At 45.0% G+C, this 23,602-nt stretch overlaps 1 long non-coding RNA gene across 1 annotated transcript; it reads right to left on the reverse strand.

Moving 5' to 3' along the window:
- Nucleotides 1–4,251: 4,251 nt before the first annotated feature.
- Nucleotides 4,252–9,675, reverse strand: LOC114701086. The gene is made up of 2 exons (XR_003735783.1): nucleotides 9,472–9,675; nucleotides 4,252–5,252 (listed from the first exon to the last, which is right to left on the reverse strand). It is a non-coding gene; the product is annotated as an uncharacterized LOC114701086 (long non-coding RNA).
- Nucleotides 9,676–23,602: the final 13,927 nt, after the last annotated feature.

Consider the following 23,602-nt stretch of genomic DNA (forward strand, 5'->3'; position numbering starts at 1 on the left):
AGCATGCACGGTCCGGACGCAGGGGCACTGAAAGTGTTATATAAAATCACCTCCAAGTTGTGTGTGCCGGTGGGTATGAGACATCCTGGCCATGATGCTTCCTATACATGCACGAATTTCATTTCAAGACAGAGGTCCATTTCCGGATATTTCATAAGATATATGCAGAAATTCCAAAATCCAGAAAGTGAGCCCAAAAATAGCAACTCTTCTGGCCCCAAACATTTCTGGTAAAAGGTTCTAAACCTCTAGTAAGAGGGCTTTCAGGAAGTAATTACTTTGTGACCACTCTGCCCTCAGGAAAGCGGTCAACGCTCTTACAAAAGGTGCTGAAAGGACGTCCTGCTCCTTTTTGACCTACCGCCTCTTCAATTACAGGAAGATGTTGCTGCAAGGTGCCACCCATGGGACAGACTCTCCATAACCCAAATGAACAGGTGTCACGACGTTCCAGAACCGCAAGAAATACACGTCTGCTGTTTAGACAACAGCTCAGTCTGGGTAAATTGTTGGAGTTGCCTGAATCACCTAAGACAGTTACCTAGACGTTCTGTGCATGCAGTTAATACAAGCATGCCAAGGGGCTGAAGACGTCAGTGGATTCCATGACAGTCCCCATGTCACAGCCGGGAAACTAAGCACAGAGAAGCAATTATACGGCTTCCCAGGGTTCCAGTTCTTAACTGCTAAGTTCCAGGGGATGGTTGACAAGGGCATGGGAGTATAGGGTGGTCAAATTTACCAAATGCAAGCTCAGCCCACTCTGCAATATTTGAACCTCAGATACAAAGTGAATAACATTTCATCCAAGTGATGGCATGAACTATTAGGAACATGCCTACACTGAAAAAACACGTGTGTTGTTTACCTGGAATTTAAGTTCAGGTAAATCCCCTGCATTTAAACTGGCTCGGGCTTAGAGACAAGGCCTATGGGGCAAAGTCAATGGGAGTACAGTGGAGAAAATACCACGAAGAACCAAGACCCAGGAAATATGGCTTGAGTCCAACAACCTCACTAGACAGCCTACCTCCAGCTGACCTCTCTCATAAAGGTCCAGGCCAACTCCTAGTATTGTCCCTCTGGACAACAGGATGCCAAGACCTGAACTTTTTACGGGATATAAACCTTGTTCAAACCACAGCCAGTGGAAAAATACAGGGATCTTATGGCACTACGTTTTCCAATCTTTCTAAAAAAAAAAAAAAAAAAAAAACATCCTGTCTTTTCTGAGCCTGGTTCATTAGGAAAACTTGGAGGCCCAAGGAGACAAAAAATGAAAGGATGAGAATTGGGCCATTTATTTTTATGTTTACAGTTGACCTCCCCCCACCACAAATACTCTAATAAAAAGTATCAAAATAAATATCTAATACAAAGTATGTTTTCTAAGGCTAGGAGTAGGGCTGAGGGTAGGGGACAGAGAAGATACAGGCAGGCCACCCGCAATCACCAAAAACAGTAAGAGTGGTGCCTCCAACTTCCCTGTAACCTTCAATCCCGCCTGGCCCCAACCCAGCCAGGAAGGAAATATCTAGCATTCTCTCATAAGACATATTTGAAGACTTACTGAAAACACACTGGGACCACCGAGGAAAAATATTTTGGACAAGATCTCCTAGAATATTTTGGTAGCTTCTCTTTTTTTAACATTAGACGATGTCTGTTTTTGTGATTCAGATAAAGTCATCTGTATTCCCATAAAGCTTGACGTCACACAAGTGAGTCAGCAGAAGTCATCATTTTTCCCACACCTCCTATTTACTGAAAAGTCATCCTTGGCACAGGCACCCATTACATGAAGTGCTTTATGAGAAGAAGAAGAATCTTGTCTTGACCTGATCCTGATGTTCACAATAAGAATAACTATGTAAAAATTTGGCACATTACAGGAAGAGAAGGATTCTAGCCCCATGGTTGGATTCAACCAGATTTGCCAACTAAGACTTACATTTAAGGAGCCCTGGCTTCCTCACTTAATAGCTCTTCATCTTGTACAAGTCACTCAACCTTTCTGTCCTCTCATCTTTGATATGAACAATACTAGTAGCTGTCTCACAACGTGGTAAGGAATTAACGAGTTAGTCCACGTACAGTGCTTTAAGCACAGTGCCTGGCCTATAGAAACATTCAGTGGCTATTGTTACTGTTGTGTTGGCCACTGAATCTATACAATATGTCCTCTCTGTTCTGACCCTGAGTCATATCCCTTTAAACAATTTAACTGCATCTTGGGTACCAGGAAGGCTGGCTGGCATAGCCACTGTGTAATTGACGCATGGTATATAAATTCGTATATAAGTGCATCTCAGTGCTCTTAAAAAATCGGTCCTCTAATTGCAATTGATACATTTCTTTTTAAAAACCTAAAGACTGCATGTATTTAAATATTTAAAATCATCTAGGCTAATTGCCGACAAATTGCCGACAGAAAATACTTTGAACTGTCTCTTCATGAGCCTCTTTACTGATCAGTAATTAGAAATGGGTTTATTATGAAAGAATTATCATCTCTTTGTCACCTAAATGATTGCTTACATTTTTCACACAAAACTAGACTTAAAATTAGATTTTTTTTAAGACAAAAACAATTCTCTGCCTTTAATAGTGCCATTTAAAATGCAAATTTTGTTGCAGACGAGGAGAACTGAAATTTTTATAGCATAAGAATAAATGGAATTCCGGAGTCACTATCATATAAATAGGTGTCCATCTGGCCAACCCTAGGCTTGCCAAATTTCTGCCTTCAATTGTTCCCCCAAGTTTAACAAGAGCTTAAGCAGTGCCCTCTTGTGGCTTACAGGGTCTGGAGTCTGGTCTACTTAACCTGTGGTCTCGTTATTTCACCGCACGTTTTGTTTCCGCATTATATATGTTAAATTTGCTGGAGGGATGGGGAAGGTAAACTACAGAGCGCTGAAATGAATGCAGTCGCTTGAGAGTACAGATGCAGCCAGTTCATGTGAAGTCCCACTGTGTCGATGACGTGGGGCTGCTACTGCTTTTCATTTGGGGACCGTGTTCATCTACAAGACCAGAAGGAGTTTGTCCAGAACTACTCATTAAATGGATGGCTGCCTGCAATTGATTATTTCAACCACAAGGTGCTCAAGAATCACCACATGCAAGCTACCTGTCTTCAGCTGAAAAGCTTCAGATCCCAAGGAATCCAGAATGAAGCCAGGCGTGATGGCACATGCCTTTAAACCTAGCACTCGGGAGGAAGAGGCAGATGGGCTATAGAGAGACCCTACATTAAGAAAAAAAAATACAGAATGAATGAAAGTTCTCTTTCATCTACATTTAGCCCTTATTTCCTAGTAAACTGCACCACACTCTTTGAAATGCTACTTTTCTTTTCTTGGCTCCAGAAATATTTTTGGAGCAGTGATCAAGTACCATGACCTGTGCTGGACCCTGAAAATACAACAGCAATGAAAACTGACACTGCTCTGTGCAGTCAACAGTGGGAAGACGGGCATGAAACGAGCAGTCGGTCGTGTTAATGGTGGATGTGGACGTCACTGGAAATGAAATTGACAGGGGGATTTTTGTGCAGAGAGCTACATGAGGGAGGTGACCTGAGAAGGAATTTACCAGATTAAGGCAGGGTGGGAAACAATTTCAAATATGAAAAACGAACTATACCAGAGTTAGGACTAGAGAAGGACGTGACTCTGCCGGGGAGCTGGAAGAACTCAGTGGAGCTGGAGAGGGTTGGCAGACTGTAGATTTAAACCAGGTCAGCATGGGCAATGGGGCCCATGGGGCAAAAGTGCTTGTTAAGCAAACCCAAACTCTATTGGCAGAAGCCAACACACACACACACACACACACACACACACACACACACGGGGTGGGGGGTGTCTTGCAGGGGCTAGGCTCTGTAGATCACAAGTGGGCTTTGAGCATTGTCGTAAAGGCAGTGGGAACTCATGAAAATGAGTTCACGGCTAACACAATCGAACCTTCTGTCGCATGGCGAACGAAGACAGGATTGAAGGGAAACAGTTATGGCAATGCAGATGCACATCCAAAGGCAGTAGCAGTGTTCTAGCAAGAACCACTGCTAGCTAGACCCTAGTGGGGGAGGGGAGTGGGGGTGGCATGTTTGAGGATGTGGCAGGAGGAGGCAGAACTCCAGATATATTTAAAGATGATGCTGATGAGATTTGACGGTGAAATTTTAAAAGGTCGAGGGTGGTAAACACCATGCCACAAAACACATAAGCACTCTCCAATTATATGCATCTCACAAATGATACTGAATTCATAAAAGACAGATTTAGACAGGGAAAAAAACTAACTCCAAAAAACTGCATCCCCGAAGCTGCCTTCACTCTGACCTCCCCTCTCTGAAGCTCCTGGGGCCCAGCAAGGGGGCTTCTTTTGTACCAGTGGCTTTCCAAAGTCAGGGCAAGAGAATCTTCTGGAAAAACCGAAAGCCCATTATTTCAGGAGAAAAAGACAGGCAACCAATGCAGACGTTTCTGCTCAGCATGGTGGCTATTCAAGGAACAGCTTAGGAACTGAGCAGAACATAAATAGAGACATTTCCAACATTATATTCAACAGATTAAGAGAAGTAAAAAAAAAAGAGAATTCACACATTTTCCGGTAAAGATGGAAGGGGTGTGAATATACATTGAAATTTCTTAGGAGACACACAAACCATGCGAAATGTTCCTTTGAATTCCCTGCTCACTCCATGCCCTATGCATCACCCATATTTGGGTCACTCGTATGAAATGGAAATAGATCTTTCTGGCCTCAAAGCAGAAGGAATCATCTAGGGTGCAGAACAAGTGCCAGCCTTTTAAATTGTCTGAGAGTTAAAATTAGTTTGCATGAGGCACCTCAATCTTTCAGCTGAGGGAAACATAATTGAATGTGGGAGGCCAGCTGAGGACTTGGCTAGAGAATTTTGCATGGAAGTGTCTGGGAGGACAAATGGAGAAAACCTAATTTCCATTTACATAGGAAACAAATACAGGGAGGAGAATGGGGAGTTGAAAATGTCCTTTGGTGGCTTAATTTAGTAATTCATTTCAAAGCAGACGGGGAGATGGTGTCTAACAAAGCTGTTTCATTTCTTCCAAGGCTTCCAGAAGTCTTTATCACCTCAAGCCCACGAGGAGGAAAAATCCTTTTCATTAGGGAGAAAATAAATGTTCTTCCGTCGGCTTTAGATGCGCTGTTGAGTTTATGTGCTCAGTTTGGGGTCCATTTGTCTCATTCCTCCATTTCGGCCTCTAGGAAGAAAACAGAAGCAAGAATGTAAGCTGGGGCCGGGGGATAACTCAGCTGGTAAAGGTCTTACTGCACAGACATGAGGACTGAAGTTTAGATCACCGACACCCATGTAAAAAGCCAGGTACAATGGTGTGTGTGTGTGTGTGTGTGTGTGTGTGTGTGTGTGTGTGTGTAGTCCCAGTGATGGGGAGGTGGAGACAGACCAAACCCTAGAGCTCACTGGAAAACCAGGCTATCTAAGTCAGTGGGTTCCAGAGAGATCTAGGGAAGTACCCAACGTTGGCCTTGGTCTCCACATGAATGTGCGCGCGCGCGCACAGCGCACACACACACACACACACACACACATTTTAAAAATGTACAGACTTCACTAGAGACCCACCTTTCCCTTTGAACAGTTCTGTCCCTATTCCTCCTCTGAGTATGAATCCTGAGTATTCACTGATGACGTTTCTGCCTGCTGACAGCCATCTCAGAGCCTGCTTCCCAGGGGATACATTAGCCTCGTCAGACCACGTGATCTCTTGTCTATTTTCCTGGACTGAGAGAGGAAGAGTCTTAGCTCAGATGCCTAGTTATCCTTGATCTTCCTTTTCCATGGGAAGGTGAAGGGGTGGGAAGAAGAGGTCCCACTTAGGAAACATTCGAAACCAACCTCGAATAGCTACAGAGCAGGGCAATCCTCAGCCTGTACATTAATCTCTATAAAAATGAGGAATTTTGACAGCCTAATCTAGTGCAGGCCTCACATTCCTTACATGGAGTGGGCAGGTCCCCACCTCTCTCTAAGGACCTGTAGATAGTTAATGTTTGCTGGGTAAACAGGAGTGTCCGTTCTCTGGGGACATAACCACTGGTAGGTGGCCCATGAACTTGTAAGTAACTGTAATGAAATTCATGGGGTTAAAAAAATGAGAAGGAAAGGGACTGAGAAAGAACCTTGAGTGAGAGGATCAGGGAGGCCGAAGAGCTTTTGTGTTTGAGCAACTGCTTTGCCTGCCCATTGAACTTCTGGAAACAGAGTCACGAGTCTCATAGAGAGGTCACCATTTACAATCATTTCTGTGTCAAGGCTGTAGGAGGGAGCATGTGGGGGGGGGAGATCCAATTCTTGGTTGCAGCCTGGAAACGTAGAGTGTGCACAAATGGATTTATACAAGTATGCGTCTGGTATTTGCTTGATTAGCAAAAGTTTGTTCCAGACAAAGCAAGGCTAAATGAGGTATGTGTCTTATATAAATTATTAAGGAAGTACAAGGCTGTGTTTCAATGCATTCTCTTCTGCCATGTGTCTGTTTTGATGCATTAGCCTGATTTTACCTTGACCCAGCAGGTGACTCATTGCAGTCTGTGTATTTTTTCCCTCGCTGTGGATACCATGCACAGAAGATCTGAGTTTAAAAGCAAAATTCTTGCTTTCTTGTAATCACTTTTCCTATTACTCCTCATACCCTATGTCAAGTGTACTGACATGGGGGCCTTGTCTAGTCTAGGACACAGAAGAGGCATTCCAGCTACCTTTTCATGTGAAGATACGAAGAAACAAGGAGAGGAGAGGGACTACTCCTGTCTTAACCTCTGAACTAGTACAGGAGTAAACAGGATGTGTGTGCTGCGTGAGCCAACAAGATGTTTGCATGCTGCTCTATTGTTTACAGAAGCAGTTAAATAGTTATTAAGCTTTTATTGCATGTTGGGTTCTGCAAACATGATGGCAGAAATATCAAAGAAACGCAAGATTGTCCTTACCCTAAGAAGTGGCCATCTACGTGGAAAGATAATACTAGTTAGAGAGCAATTAAGCTCTGATGTCTTCAGCTACTGAGCATAGGTCTGCCTTGGCTAAGGAAACTAGTGCTCAACTACTAAGAACCAGCTATTCAATAAGCCACCCAGGAGGGAAGTTGTTGGAGCCCATCTAGGTTTCCTGGTGGCTTTATCCAGCAGGTCTGCATAAAGAGGATGATTGGACCACAGGCCTGGGTACCAGGTGTTTGGAAGGCTCTAGAATTGGCTGTATTGAGCAAGGGGGAGGTCTTTCATTCTACCCCCTTGGCGTTGTCATAAAAAGCCCCTTGGAATAAAGTTCTGGGCTGGTGGATAAGGATAAGGATCCAGGCCCACCGGAGGCTATTCTGTGTTTCTCTGTTTCTCTCCCCTCTTTATTTCTATCTAAGTCTCTTATCCCTCATACCTCAAGAGTCCCTGAGGTAAATAAATGTGGGGGCTGGTCTCCCACAGGAAGTGTGTCCGGGTCCCATCATGTTTCCCTAGCATTTAGATGACACTTATTAGAGTAAGTTACACCTTCAGCTGTTGCAGGATATTTGATCGCACTGTGAATCCTGAGACTGTGTTAATAAAGTCTGCGTTTGCTGTGTCTGTGCCTGTCCATCCCTCCTCCACCCTCCCATCCCCTACCCCTGGCCCCCACCCTTTCACTTGCCTCCACTGCCCTGAAGTCAGCACACTGCCACTCAGACCTCAAAGCCTGGCAGGATTTCCAGTCACATCCACCCTGGCTCTGCTGTGTTGGGGTGAAAACCTGCTAGCTCAGAGAGGCCAAGAAACCACCAGCTGACCTTCCTTTTTGGGCGGAGACCCAGCAAGAGCACATCTCTCCAGTCATCCCAAACCCAAAAGACACAAAACTCCAAGTCCCTCCCCATTCTTCCTGTGCATCTTTCTACCCATCTTCCTGCCCCCACGGAAATTGGGCAGGCTGTTCGTATCCCCTCTCTGGGCCACACTTTTTCAAATAGGAATAAACATAGTAGTGGCCATGCTCCTGGTATCCTATATGGAGCTCTTCCTACAGCCCTTTCCCTTCCCTCATCCAGCTCAGGAAGGAGTCCATCAAAAGCGCTGAGGAACAGAACGCTATTTAAAGCTGCCATTTACATAGCACATAATGTGTGTGACAGGCCATTCTAAGCAGACTATACAAATTAACTCAAAATACCCTGGAGAGGCTTCTAACTACAATTATCGCCATTTCTTAAACAGAGCTTAATGATGGAGATTTAGCAACTTGTCCAAGGCTGCTACCAGTTACTAGAAGAACCGGGGGTTGATCCCAGATCCCGGACTACAGAATTTGCACACTCAAACACTCCTTCTCTGTCTTAGGAGTCTCCAGCTCGGGCCCCATGCCAAGCCCTACCCAGATGTTCAGCTGGGGGCTCGGCCCACTCCTCCCATTCCAGACCCTGCCCAAATAAAGCCAGCCCAGCAGTGGCTCCTCTCCCGGAGGGGATTTAAAGCCCTCTCTTTGGGTGCTGCCTAGTCATTTCCCCTCTTTCCTGAGACCACCCGGGAACACTTTGCTCAGATTAAACCTGGACTTTAATTCAGCTTGATTGGCTATTGCATCAGGGGAGTCAATTACCTACCCACTTGGGGGAGTTTCATAATACTTATCACTTTGTTCTTTACTGCCCTGCCTTGGGCACCAGCTCAGAAATTATCCACGCTCCTCCAGGCAAAGTGTTAATAAATAAATACATAAAAGTCTTTGGGATACTGGTTCAAGTTGGGACCTATTGTACAAAAGCACTTTCCTGGGTTTAGTTTTCCCAATTAGCTTAAACATAGTTCTCTCGAGGTCAGAGATGCCCACCATCAAGCCTCAGAACCTGAGTCTGAGCTCTGTGACTCACAAAGTTGAGGGAGAGAACAGGCGCCCCTAAGTTGTCCTCTGACCTCCACATGCATGCTGTAATATGCGTGTGTACCCCCCCACACACACACACACACTTACACGGGAGAGAAAGACGGGAAAGACAGAGACAGAGAATTTTTAAGCCCAGTTTCCTCACACCTCAAATGGCATCCACTTGGAAATCAACCCTGACTAACACCTCAATGTGTATGCATATGTCCTGCCGTTCTTACAGGAGTAGGAAGTTATAATGGGAATTGGAAATGGCTGGAATGGGGGTATTATACAGAAAGGACAAAGCCCAGCAGGGCTCTAAAGTCAGGACTGATGGAAGGCAGTGGAGACCAGAGAGCCAATAATGAAGCCCACGCAGAGGGAAAGGTAGCAAAATGATACAAAACACTGTTTCCTCTGGTTGACGGTGGCCCTACTCTTAGGATGTAACAACCGATCCTGCTTTCTCTTGCCCCAAGATCCCTGGGCTTTAAAAAAAAAAAAAAAAAAAAGAGTCTTATCTTTACCTGCCCTCAAAATGCATCTCCCTTCCCAAGACCAACCTGATAAAAGCCTGAGAGAGAGTTCACAGTTTCACATGCAACGGTTTGTGAGTGATACTCTCAAGCGGCTCTCGGGTTCGGCGAATATAAACGGGAAGATCTCAAGGGCTTTCCACCTGTGGACGATCTGGTTATCAGAGCAATTCATTCTGTGGCAGACACTGCAGGATTGACTGTTCGGCACTCGTAACACGGAATAAAGGGTTTCTGTTTGCACAGAATACCATGGCAACCGACAATCGCATCCCAATAGAATGCTGTTTTTTTTTGTTTGTTTTGTTTTTTTTTGTGTTTTTTTTTTTTTTTTAAATCTAATACAGAGTTGAGAGAATCAGAAATTCTCCTGAGAGCCTGTGAAGTAGAGGTGCTTTCTCCTGGCTGGTCCTGTGGCAGTCAGGGAGCCAAAGCTGGGCTGTAAGAGCCTCAGGGTGGCGGGTTGCAGGGGGACGCGAAAGGAGTCTCGTGCTCGGTGGGGGAAAAGGAAAGATGACCGGCTCAACCATTCATGTCCGCGCAGCAATGCACACCGCTAGGGCCGGGGGAGCCACTGGCTGTACCCCACTGTCGCTTCTTCCCCTAAGAGGAGTAGAGTGCCCTTTTACGACCCCTCCCGCTGCTGTCCAACCGGCCAGCACTGGCACTCAGTTGCCCTCCTAGAGCCGTGACATGAGCAGTGGGACTCCTCGGCTGATGTCAGAAAGCCACTTGGCTGCCGCCCCCACCTGGTTATTTATTTGAACCCTCTCTTTAGGGCTGATCTGAAAGCTAAAATGGACCACACAGTTCTCAGTCACCCTCGGATAACGAGAAGACTTCCGGCAACGTCCTGTCACTAAAAATGACTGTCGGTCAGTGATGGGAATGACCTGCCTGGTGCGATAGTTAAAAGTGCAGTCTTCAGGGACTGAGAGCATGGGTAACTCGGTGGTAAAATGTATGCTCGGCATGCAGGGGGCTCGGGGTTCTGTTCCCAGCACTCCTAGGACCAACACACACACACACACACACACACACACACACACACACACACACAGATACACACATATATATGTATGCATGTATATTGTAATATATAATACATATAATTATAGACAATTATATATTGTAATATATAATAAAATATATATGCATACACACATATATAGTAATATTACTATATGTATACATATATATGTCTCGTTTGTGTGTGCGGTGTGTGTGTGTGTGTGTGTGTGTGTGTGTGTGTGTGTGTAGATATACAATTAACCAGAACACAAGGCCTTACTGGTCTGAGAGCACTCAGTGCTTTCAGAAATCACCAAACAAAACTATTCCTTCCAACAAGAGTTGTTGGGAACAATTATAAGAGGAAGTGGGATTTTAATTTGAACATAAAGACTCCATCATAATAACAACTCAATCTAATATTTTAGATGTGTACTATAAGTCCCTACCACAACTTTATGAGGTAGATATGGTTACTATATGGTTACTATATGATTTTTTTTAAAAACATCAAAGAGAACAATATTAACTAACTTATCCAAATGCACATAGATGGGAAAAGAAACAACAGGAATTCAAAAGCAACACTGTCTAGTCCAGTTCTCACCCTGGGGGAGACATCCCAGAATGGGAGACATTTGGACAACTTCATGAACCAGGAATCAAGGGGAGGGCAGGTGACTGAGGACTATCCACTGAAGAGGATAATCTCATGAAGAGTTCTGTTAGGAAAGCAGTTACCTCCAGTTCTAAGTAGCTGTTAGGAAGGGCACACCATGCAGATACTTCTCCATTAGCATTTGCTCACTTTCAAGTGCTAATAACACAGGTATTGTTATTATACTCGTACCTGTCTCCTCTCTCTCTCTCTCTCTTTCTCTCTCTCTCTCTCTCTCTCTCTCTCTCTCTCTCTCTCTCTCTCGTGTGTGTGTGTGTGTGTGTGTGTGTGTGTGTGTGTGTACTTAGTATGTGTGTGGGTGCAAATGCACACATATGCATACAGAGACCAGAGGACAACCTTGGGTGTCACCCCTCAGGTGTGTTCATCTTGTTTTGATTTTGGGGTTCTTTTTTTGTTGTTTGGTTTTGTTGTTGTTTTGCTTTTGTTTTATAACAGCGTCTCTCACTGATCTGGAACATGGCAATTAACGTGAGCTCCAGGGATCCATCTCCTCAGTACTGGGATCACAAGTGCATGCCACCACTGTAGCAGGAATCTTAAAAGGTCGTATTAATAAAATCAAACCTGAGCCAGGAATTGGGGTGAACACTGGAAGATCAGAGAGACAGAACAAGCCACAGCTAACCTCACCTCGCCAGTTCCTCAGCTGATCCTGTTTCCTCAGACTGGAAGCTTCTGTGTCCTCATCCCAATGGCTCTCAGCTGAACTGCTGCTAGAAAGCCTGAAGCTTAACCAGGCAAAAGCTTCTAGTTTCTGGCCCTCACGCCTTATATACCTTTCTGCTTTCTACCATCACTCCCTGGGATTAAAGGCTCGCTTTTTGGCATTAAAGGCATGAGTTACCATGCTTGGCTGTATCCTTGAACAGATGGATTTCTGCCTCTGGAACCCTAGAATTAAAGGCGTGAATGCCACCATTTTCTGGCCTCTGTATCTAGTGGCTGTTCTGTCTCTGACCCCAGATAAGTTTATTAGGGTACACAATATTTTGGGGAACACAATACCACCACACTACCACGCCTGGCTTTTTTATGAGTGTTCTGGGGATTGAACTCAGGTATAGTTGTTTGTTTTTGTTTTTGTTTTTTAACCTTTGCTCTTTGTGGGGTCCACCACCCAGTTCCCAAATAAATACACAGAGACTTATTCTTACTTATGAATGCCCGGTCTTAGCTTGACTTGTTTCTAGCCAGCTTTTCTGACTTAAATTATCCCATCTACCTTTTGCTTCCAGGCTTTTACCTTTCTCTATTCTATATACCTCTCTTTTTAACTTTTACTATACAGCAGGCTGTGTGGCTGGGTGTCTGGGTATCTGGGTGGCTGGGTGGCTGGCCCCTGACATCCTCCTCCTCCTTCTTTTCTCACTCCTCCGTCTTCTCTCTTATTTATTCTCTCTGCCTGCCAGCCCTGCCTATTTCTCTCTCCTGCCTAACTATTGACCATTTAGCTCTTTATTCGACCAATCAGGTGTTTTAGACAGGCAAAGTAACACAGCTTCACAGAGTTAAACAAATGCAACATAAAAGAATGCAACACATCTTTGCATCATTAAACAAGTATTCCACAGCATAAAAGAATGTAACACATCTTGAACCAATATTCCACAACACTCAGGTCCTCATGCTTACATGCCAAACACTTTACCAATGGAGCCATTTTCTCAGCCCTCTTCATTTCTTTATTATGGCAGCAGGATTTAACCGGACAATTTGCACACAATGGGATCTTCATCTGTGTAGTCCTGTGGTTTGGTCCTGGGGCAGCTGTCCTTTTTTCACAATTCAGATAAATAAAAATGCCAATCGAGAGTCTCTAGGAGTTGGGATAGAAAGATGGCTTCGTGGTTAACAGCACTTGCTGCTCTTGCAGAGGACCCCGATTTGGTTCCCAGCACCCAAGTGTGGCTTCCAACCACCTGTAACTCCAGCTCCAGGGGATCTGATGTCCTCTTCTGGCTTCCGAGGGCACCAGGAATGCACATGGTGCACATATGTACATGCAAGCATTTACACAGATGTCAAAGTAAAAAGAAAAAAGCCCCTGGAAGAGAGACTTCTTTCATTTAATCTTTTTGGTGGGGGAGGAAGATCAAGAAACGTGAGACATGAGGAAACATAGTCAATTATAGGAAGTAAAATATGGGATGACCTGAAGGATCAATCTGTCAAAACAATAGGAAGACGATCTGATTAAAGAGAGAATCACTTGCAGTTCTCAGTCATGTCTTTGGAAGTGTGCTATAAACTGTCTTGTAGCCACAAGGATGACCTTTTATTTAAAGAAAATTTACCTTGTTATTTATTGCTATTTTTTGATGATTTATAGTAATGCCCTCACAACTGACGGCGAGTCATCTTTCTTGAATGAAAAGGTCATTGTAGAAATGAGAGATCAAAGGCGGCTCATGTATGTCTGTCAATACTGCCATCACTCTGGTTTTGCTTATGCCGCCCTTTTCTAGGAAATCCTGGGTTTTGTTTCTTTGTTTTTAAATTAATATACTTATCTGTATTTTTATTTGGTTTTTTTGAGATTTTTTTAATTAAGAAAATTTTTTTCATTCATCTTACACACCAATCAAAGATTCCCCCTCTCCCCTCCTCCCATCCCCCAGACAGCCCCCAACCCACTCTCCACTTCCCCCCACAAGAAGGCAAGGGGCTCCCATGGGAAGGCACATCCAGTAGAGGCAAGTCCAAGCCCTTCCCCTGCCTCGAGGCTGCACGAGTTGTCCCATCATAGGTAGTGGGCTCCAGACCGGTGAATACCCTAACTGTCACCACAGAGCTTTTCTCCGGTGACTGATGGAAGCAGATGCAGAGATCCACAGCCAATCACCAGGGAAGCCTGTTTCACAGCAAGGTTTTTGAAGTCTATAATGATGAAAGGGTCTAGAACCCGAGTTTGACAACACCTTCTTCAGCACATGTTTAAATCTGGATCTTTCGATTACAAGCTGAAAGAGGGGAACACAGATGGCAAAGACAGCCCAGCGAGCACCTACTTTATTAGGCTGCCGTCTGTAGTGTTAAATAAAGACTGGGTGGGGTCATCATTTGGGACCACTTTCCTACTCCAAGCCCCCGCAAAACGGATAGAATGGGGTCACTCGTATACCACATAATTAAACTGAACTTTAAAGCAGGACCACTTTAAATCCAGAGAGTCCGGTCTACTATAGTTATAGCAATAAAAAGGGTCCCTTTGCTTTCACCCTATAAGGAAGGTAATTTTGAGAGAAATTAATCATTTGGGGGTATTTCATGCCTACTTTACCCCTTTTCTATCAAGCCAGTGTCTCTATTCGGCTCACCATTCCCTTACTGTAGAAGTACAAAGCCAATTCAATCTCTACAGTGTGCGCAGATGTCATCTTTGACATTGGGGTGTATCTACATGGCAGTGCACTCAACTCATTTGGGTAGAGAAAACGACGTGAGCTTTTTTACTTGCGTATCTGCAAATGTCATTGTTTTCCTTGCATTTTCTAGCTCTAGTGACGGTGTGCGTTAGCACGTCTCTTGGCTTTGCCAAATATAACACGTTCAGAAAAGAAGCCCCAAAGGCTGGAGACTGAAGTTGGAGACTGTGACATGGCAGCTATAATGAAGCAGATAACACTGAATTGGGACCTTGTAGCAGAAGCTGTTCCCCATGGTCCCTTCCTCTGCGTCCTTGGCTGTTTTCCAAGCTCTTGATGTCAGCTGCTGCTTTGGATGCTCCCTGTACCCACCAATCAAGGTCCTGCATTAGCTGTGCTGGCTCCCTGAAACCTCACCCTTGGTTGTGTCGATTGTCATTTCCTGCTGATAGTGCTTCTGGCTTGGAATTTTAGGTCTGCTTGACTTTACGATATTCAAGGTGTAAAGTGATTAGAGGACTTCTTTTAGGGAGACTGCCCTGATTGGTTTTTGTCAAGTTGACACAATGGTAGAGTCATCTGGGAAGAGGAATCCCAGTTGAGAAAAATGTCTTATCAGATGACCTATAGGCAAGTCTGTGAGGGACTTTTTTTGATTGATGGATGATGTCGGAGGGCCTAGACCACAGTGGGTGGGTGGTCCTGGGTTGAACAAAAATGCAGTCTGAGCAGGCCATGAGGAGCAGGCCATGAGGAGCAGGCCTTGAGGAGCAGGCCATGAGGAGCAGGCCATGAGGAACAGGCCTTGAGGAGCAGGTCATGAGGAGCAGGCCATGAGGAGCAGGCCAGGAGGAGCAATTAAGGCCAGAAGCAGCATTCTCCCACGACTTCTGCCATTAGATTTCTACCCTAGCTTCCCTCAATGGACTGAGACAGTATATAAGTTCAATGAACTGTTTCCTCCTCGAGTTGATTTTGGTCATGGTCTTTGTCACAGCAATCAGAAGCAAACTAAACCAAAAACTGACCTAGAGAAATACATCTGGATGATTGAAGTGTGGTAAAAAATACAACTTTTATACCTTTGTAAATGTGAGTACTGGGAATACCGAATGTGTTACATTCATAGGTCTATTCCATGCACTGTAGTTTCCTGGAACATGGTAACTATATCTTCTTAAGCTTTTCAATATCTAAAATAGTTCCTGTGTATAACAAAAACTAAATGAATGTTTTGAATAAGTGAGAAAAGAATGAATGGGTGGGAGGATGGACGGTAACTAAAACTGTTAATTGTTATTCACTAAGGGAAGACAGATAGTCAATATTTATTGAGCACTCATAATGTACCAATTTAAGCTTAAAGCTAGGTTATAAGAATTTATGGGGAACTGGGGCTCAGTGAGTAAATCACTTATTATGATTAGGACCTGAGTTTGAATGCCCCAGAACCAAAGTTAAAGCCAAGTATGTAGCTCATGGCTGAAATCCCGGTGCTTTTAGATGAGATGGAAGGTGAAGACAGGAGAATCCCAGAAGCTCACAGCCCAGCTAGCCTGGTGTACACAGCTGCAAACCACAAGACCCTGTCTGGAAAAGGTGGAAGGTGAGGCCTGACCCCTGAGGTTGTCCTCTGGCCTCCACTGGTGCATCGTGGTGTGCAAGCACCCTCACTCACATACATACCTCTGTGTGTGTGTGTGTGTGTGTGTGTGTGTGTGTGTGTCTGTCTGTCTGTCTGTCTGTCTCTGTCTCTCTGTCTCTCTCTCTCTGTCTCTCTCTCACATACACACACACACACATACACACACACATCATTGTAGTTTAAGATAATGAATCAGTGAATTGGTTCTGCTTTTCATCCACTATACATATCAAGACTAAGTGACATTTGACACCCTTTAAAGATGTCTGGATCATCTAGCTGGCGCTAACTTCAGGCTACATGATACCAGAGCTATCGATCTGACTTGAGCGTAGTTGAGCAGAATATTTTGCTCACTGTTCAGCTGAACAATTTTTTAGAGTCAATAGGTCAGAATATGGGGTCAAAGGTTAATGGGGCTACCCACCTGGGATCCATCCTGCATGACATTTTTGCTGAATCTTAATGTGGTCATTGAGCAAAAACTCACTCTCCTCAAAGTTCAATTTCCTCTGGACTCAGCACAATCACCAGTCTTTCCTTGATCCTCACTACCAACAAGCCTTCAAAGGAGTCTTGCTTTATGAGGTGGGTTGGGAATCTGAATGCCCAGGGCCTCCAGGCTGTCTCAATTCCAGGGTCATCATCTACAGATGGGCAATGGCCTCGGTCACAGGGATTCATTTCACTCCTGATTGCCAGAACGAAGATTTCTGCCACCGAGAGCATATGAAATGAAGTGTCATCCCTTACACCTGTGCTATGCCATGGGTCATCTTACCTGGAACACATGTCCATGCTGAGAGGATAGGCGGTGTACAACAGCACCTGGAGTCCTAAGTGGCAAGCAAGCTGCCTCGCCTTTAGCTTTCAGCAACTCTTAAAACAAATGCTTATTTAGGAGACTACACATGGCACATATGGTTTTGAAAGTACACAAAAGATCAGAAAGAAATAGTCCTGTCAAAATTTTCTCTTTAATCCGAGCTTAAAATTAGAGGTATATTGGAATCATTCTCTTAAAGTATTCATAGGACTTTTTGCTTATCTTTTCTTTTATAATCCAACCATCTACACAGTAAATCCAGTAGTTTTTAGGAATAAAGTGTGTGTGCATGTGCGTGTGTGCGCGCACACATGCGTGCGTGCGTGCGTGCGTGCGTGCGTGCGTGCGTGCGTGTGTGTGTGTGTGTGTATGTGTGTGTGTGTGTGTGTGTGTGTGTGTGTGTGTGTGTGTGTGTGTGTGTGTGTGTGTGTGTGTGTGTGTATTGTGGTTAGGAAGATGGCTCGAGGGTAAAAGCCCTTGTTTTACAAGTATGAGGACCTGAGTTCAAATCCCCCGAACTGAGTGTGGCCACATGCATGCCTGTAACTCAGCACTGTTGGGAGTGGGTAGGGGTCTAGACAGGAGGATGATTGGGGTCTGCTGGCTACCACTCCAGCTCCAAGTTTAATAGATACCTTGTCTTGGGGAAATAAAGCAAAAAGTAAGAGACTATTCTTCTCTGGCCTCTACATGTACATACACATGTGGATATAACGGGGGGGGGGGAGAGAGAGAGAGAGAAAGAGAGAAGAGCTATACATTCCATAGCTACTATTGTTACTGTGGGTTTTTTTCTTAGCTTGTATTGTGATTAGGATCTTTTCTTTGTTAGCATATTCTTTGGTGTGAAAATTTGGAATTATGACATCATAATATGTTTTGTGTCTTATTTGGCACTATGTAGTTTTGAAAGCCAGTGGTAAAATTCTTATTCACTGGAACTCTACAAAGTCAAATTCTGTGTATCTTCTTTGATATATGCTTTTCATTTTTAAAATTTCATTATTATTTTGTGTGAGGTGTGTGTGTATGTGTGTGTGTGTGTGTGTGTGTGTGTGTGTTTTAATCCAGCACTTTGCACAGGCTAGGCCAGCACTGCAGCTATATCCCCCAGCCCCTTTTTAACTTTTTAGTTTTAAGTTGCACAAGCTGACCTTGAACTCAGCTCTGTATTCCAGGAAGGCTTTGAACTTGCAAGCCTCAGCTTGGGCCTCCTGAGTAACTGCAGTCTTGAGCCATTCAATCCAGCTTGGTGCACATTTCTTTTAAAACATCGTATTGCAGTTCTCTTGGGGAAGATTCAGAGGTCCTGGCAATCACCAATTAATAGTCTTACTTTCACATGCAGAATTTTTAAAAACAGAAGTTATGATGATTAGTCTTGACTGCCAGCTGGATTGAATTGAGGGATGCCTGGGAGATTAATAAAGCACACCTCTGGGGGTAATTGTTGGAGATGATTGGATATTGAAGACTCTGACCTAATCAGATTAATCCCTTGGCAAATTCAATTTCAATGACATTATTGGGAAGTAGTGGAAATTGGGAAATTGGGGAAGCTTGAGGAAGTACGTCCCTGGGGACATTCCTCTGAAGAGTCCATCATGTTCCAGAGCCCTTCCCTTCTGCTCCATCTTCTTCTAGGCTGTCATGAGGCAAGGACCTTTCTCCCACTCCGGTCTTCCACCATGATGCACTGCTTCATTACAGACCCAGAAACAGAGAGTCATGTGATCACAAAATGAAATGATGAGCCCAGAAAAACCCTCGCTCTTCTCTCAAATTGTTTCTCTTGGGTATTGATGTCATTATGATGGAAAAATTCATGTAGTACAGAAGTTCATTAGCATCAACCCTAATGACAATATCTACTCTAAAGCATGTAAAATACAGAATAAAGTATACTATCCTCAGAGATGTGAATGGGCATCATCAAGTCCATTCAGGGTCTGAATAAAATGAAAAGGAAGAAGGAGGGAGGATTCATTCTCTTGCTCCTCAACCTCTTCCTGTATTCTTATTCTTCTTTGCTTTCTTCTTCTTCCTCCTCTTCCTCTTCCTCCTTTTCCTCCCCCCCATTCCCTCTCCATAGCGCCCCCCAAACCTCTTGAGCTTTGCCATCCATCTTCGCCCGTGCTCAGCGACCCTAGTTTTCACCCCTACAGTCCGGAAATACACTCTTCAGCACCAGTATCCTGGCTTTCAGGGCTTCCAACTACAGAAGTAGCTTTCTTGGGTTCCCAACTTGAAGGAAACTGTTTGTGGGGCTTCTCAACCATTTCGTGAACTGAGTGGATGAATAGATTATAGACAGACAAAGGATAAATATCTGTGAGTTATCAAGCTGCTGCCCAGGGCCATGTCTGGGTCTCTGTGGTCCTGCTGCAGCTGGGGGTCTTTGATGATATCTGTGGCCTATGTCACCTCAGTGGGCCATAGGAACAATGCAGGATGAAATAAAAGGGCCATGCTGAGCCAGCCCTGGCCTTCCCTGGCTCTGGGAAAGCTGACCTTGCCCCTCACTGGACACTGCAGCAGAGAGTTGCCCCCATCCCCAACACTCAGGAGAGATGGCCCCACCCCTCACCACAGGTGTGGGAGAACTAGCCCTGATGGCATGGTAAGGGGAGCTGGCTCTGCCCCTCGTCTAAAGGGGCCAGCCCCAGTGGCCTGGACAGACCAGCTCAGCTACCACCCAGGTCCATAGCCTGGCCTTGGGTTGGTCCACCCTAACATTTACCCCATCTAGGACCTGCTGGAGCTTGTGAAGGAACTGGTCCAGTGGAACAATACTCTCAGGAGCTCCATGACTCAGGGTGGCCGAGGGATATCAAGAGGAGTTTCAGTGATGATCCAGTGATGATGGTGTACCAGAATCCAGAGGCCTTGAACCAGACTAATGAGTCATTACAATGAACACTTGCAAGGAAAGCTGATTAGAAACATATATATATATATATATATGTTTGTTTCTCTGGAGAACCTGTCTATCTGGAAGACATACTTTGAGATAATTCAGATTCCCAGTCTCTTTCTCCCATTGGTCTCCAAGGAATATACTCGATACAAATACAAAATAAGTAATTAAAGAAGTATTTTCTTCAAGGAAGGAGACTTGCCCTTTCATGTCTTCTAAAGTTGGTGGCAAGCACTGCCTGGTCCTTAAAACACTTCTAAGACCTCCTATTTTACATATGGTTTAACAGCAAGGATCATCACACACACTTCGGAAGACCTCTAGCCTAAAAGGCAAGGGCTAAATATAACAAGTAACCAACCAGAAACGACTCAAAAGAATCAAGGTCAATGCAGATTTAAGGTGGAAGCATTTTTCTCTTTAAAATGTTTTTGTGTGTATGTGTGGTGTATGTGAACAAGCATGCTTGAGAGTGTGTGCTTGTGTGTATACACATTTGCAGGTGTGCTCATCCATGCATGCACATATCCAAGCCAGAGGTAGACATTGGAGTCTTCCTTCATCGAGCTACTTCCCGGATCTGCCTTCCACACCCCCTTCTGGCTTCTTACATGGGCGCTGGGGATTTGAACTCAGGTCTTCATGTACAACAAGCCCTTTACCCACCGAGCTGTCTTTCCAAGCCCAGCAGGAAGCATTTTGAACTCCATACTCTATGTCTTCAGAGGCAAGATAAGCTGCCTGTGTGAAAAAGAAAACCCATACGATGCTATAAAAAGGACATTGTTTAAGAGCACACAAAATAGAATTATAGCTGGGTGTGGTAGGGCACACCTTGAATCTCAGTGTTTGGGTGGCAGAGGCAGGCAGTCTCTGAATTTGAGGCCAGTCTGGTGTAACACAGCCAGGGCAACATAGTGAGATCTTGTCTCAACAAACAAACAAACAAACCAGAATTATAATTAAAGTACTATTACCACTACCACAAAAGGAGGTGTCTCCATGGATGCCCGGGGTCTGGGCTGCAACCTGTGGCCATGTTTGTGTCTGAGGGCCATGCAGCCGCCCGGCCCTGCTGATCTGAGTTGTCTGTGCTGCCACACAGGGTCATGGTGTCACCTGGGGCCAGGTTGCTGGCTCCGTGGCCCAGCGGCAAGCAGAGTCTGGGTTGACGTCCATGGCTCCTGCTGCCACCAGGGCCTATGTGGATGCCCAGCTCTGGACAGCCACCTGAGACCATGTTGGTGTCCGAGGGCCTTGCTGCCAGCGAGGCCATACTGATGTGGGTGACCTGTGCTACCTGCCCCCAAAGCCACGGTGACATCCAGGCCAGAGCTGTTGCTGAAAGCCATGTCTGGGTCCTTGGTCCTACTGCATGCAACTGGAGTCTGTGTTGATGTCTACGGACCATGTTAGCACAGGGGGTATGGGAACCATGGTCTGAGGGTCATATGCACCAGCCCTACCCCTTGCTGGTTCTAGGATAACTAGTCCCGCCTCTTGTTGGATACTGCAGCAGGAGAGCTGGCCCTGCCACCAGGGGAGAGCTGGTCTCCCATATTCTGGAGAGAAGGTCCACTTCGCACCCATGGGTAAGGGAGAACTGGCCCCAATGGCATGGGCCTAGGAAAGCTGGCTCTGCCCCTTGCCTAAGGAGGCCAGTGTAGCTAGAGTTTTCCTGCCTGGCCCACAGTCAGGACAAATCTCTGTCACCCGCCAGTCCCACAGCTGCTCAGACCCAACCAAGTAAGCACAGAGACTTAGATTGCTTACAAACTGTATATAAGGCTAACTGTTCTTATATCTTAAATCAATCCATTTCCTTAACTCCATACCTTGCCACATGGCTCGTGGCTTACCATCATCTTCACATGCTGCTTGTCATGGCGGCGGCTGGCAGTGACTCCTTCTGCCTTCCTGTTCTTTCTTTTCTCCTCTCAGTTAGTCCCACCTATACTTCCTGCCTAGCCACGGGCCAATCAGTGTTTTATTTGTTGACCAATCAGAGCAATTTGACACACAGACCATCCCACAGTAGGTCAATCCTAGTGGCCCGGACCAACCAGCTCAGCTACCACCCAGACCCACATCTGGGCCTTGGCCCACCCTAACATTGGCTCCTTCTATGATCTGCTGGAGTGGGTGAAGGGACTGGTCCTGCAGAATCTCCGGGGCTGGGGCAACAGCAGGATATCAGAGAGGAGTTTTGGTGAGGGTCCAGAGATGATAATGTGGTAGAAACCTTGAACCAGACCAGGGACTCATCGAAATGAACATTTTGCAGGTGGGGCTGATTGGACAAAAGGGTGTACTGAATGACACCACAGCTCTCGGTACCACTAGGATGGATGAAGAGGTGTTGGAAAGACAGAGGAGTGAGGTGGTTTGGTTTGTTTCTTTCCTGCTGTGTGATATTTTGTTTGTGTTCTGAGAAATAAAGCTTGCCTGGAGATCAGAGGGTGGAGTTAAGCCACTAGTTAGCCATAGAGGCCGAGTGGTGGTGGCTCACACCTTTAATTCCAGCACTTGAGAGGCTCATACCTTTGACCCCAGCACTTGGGAGGCTCATGCCTTTAATCCCAGCACAATCAGGAGGTAGAGACAGGAATATAAGGCTGGTGGAGATAGGCTCTTGGTCCCCTTCCTGTCGAGGATTTCTAGAGGTGAGAAGTCACTAGTGGCTGCTGCTCTGCTTCTCTGATCTTTCAGGTTATTACCCCAATATCTGACTCTTGATTTTTATTGATAAGACTAATTAAGATCACAATTAAGTTTTTGTTTTTAATTAATTTTGGAGGGCACGCTACAGGAGTGAGGTACAGATATGGAGGGATTGGGAGGTGAGCAGAATTGGGGTGCATTATGTGAAATTCCCCAAGAATCAATTGTAGCTAGAGTTTTCCTGCTTTGCCCACAGTCAGGACAAATCTTTGTCACCCGCCAGTCCCACAGCCACTCAGACCCAACCAAGTAAACACAGAGACTTATATTGCTTACAAACTGTATGGCCGTGGCAGGCTTCTTGCTAACTGTTCTTATAGCTTAAATTAATCCATTCCCATAAATCTATACCTTGCCACATGGCTGGTGGCTTGCCAGTGTCTTCACATGCTACTGGTCATGGCGGCAGCTGGCAGTGTCTCCCTGCCTCAGCCTTCCGTTTCTCAGAATTCTCCTCTCTCCTTGTCCCACCTACTTCCTGCCTGGCCACTGGCCAATCAATGTTTTATTTATTGACCAATCAGAGCAATTTGACATACAGACCATCCCACAGCAATCAATAAAGAATTAGGTTGAAAAAATAAAAAATTAATTAAGAAAGGAGGTGTCTGTCATAGATAGTAGAACAAAGGATGAAGAAAAATAGGAATAGAGCAAATTTTAAAAAATCAGGCAAATATAAATGACTAATTTCTGAAAAAAAGCAATTTAGTGATGGGGGGTTAGAAGAAATTACCAAATAAGTCATGCCAGGAAAAGCGAGGAACATGTATTATAAAACTGTATAGAGTCAACTGTGGGGCTTTTACCCACCACCCCCACAGCTCCCCAGAGTTTTCTTGAGTGCAATCAGCAGGAAATATTAGAAAGAAGGATTTATTGCGGAGAATATTGCAGAGATAAACAGATAGAAAATAAAGGATAGCCTCGAGAGGGCTTGGAACCTATTCCAACTGGGCCCCAACTGTCTCTGGCCCAGGGTTTTTATAGA

The sequence above is a fragment of the Peromyscus leucopus genome, chromosome 17 (assembly GCF_004664715.2).
Source record: "Peromyscus leucopus breed LL Stock chromosome 17, UCI_PerLeu_2.1, whole genome shotgun sequence".
In the NCBI taxonomy this organism is placed as follows: domain Eukaryota; kingdom Metazoa; phylum Chordata; class Mammalia; order Rodentia; family Cricetidae; genus Peromyscus; species Peromyscus leucopus.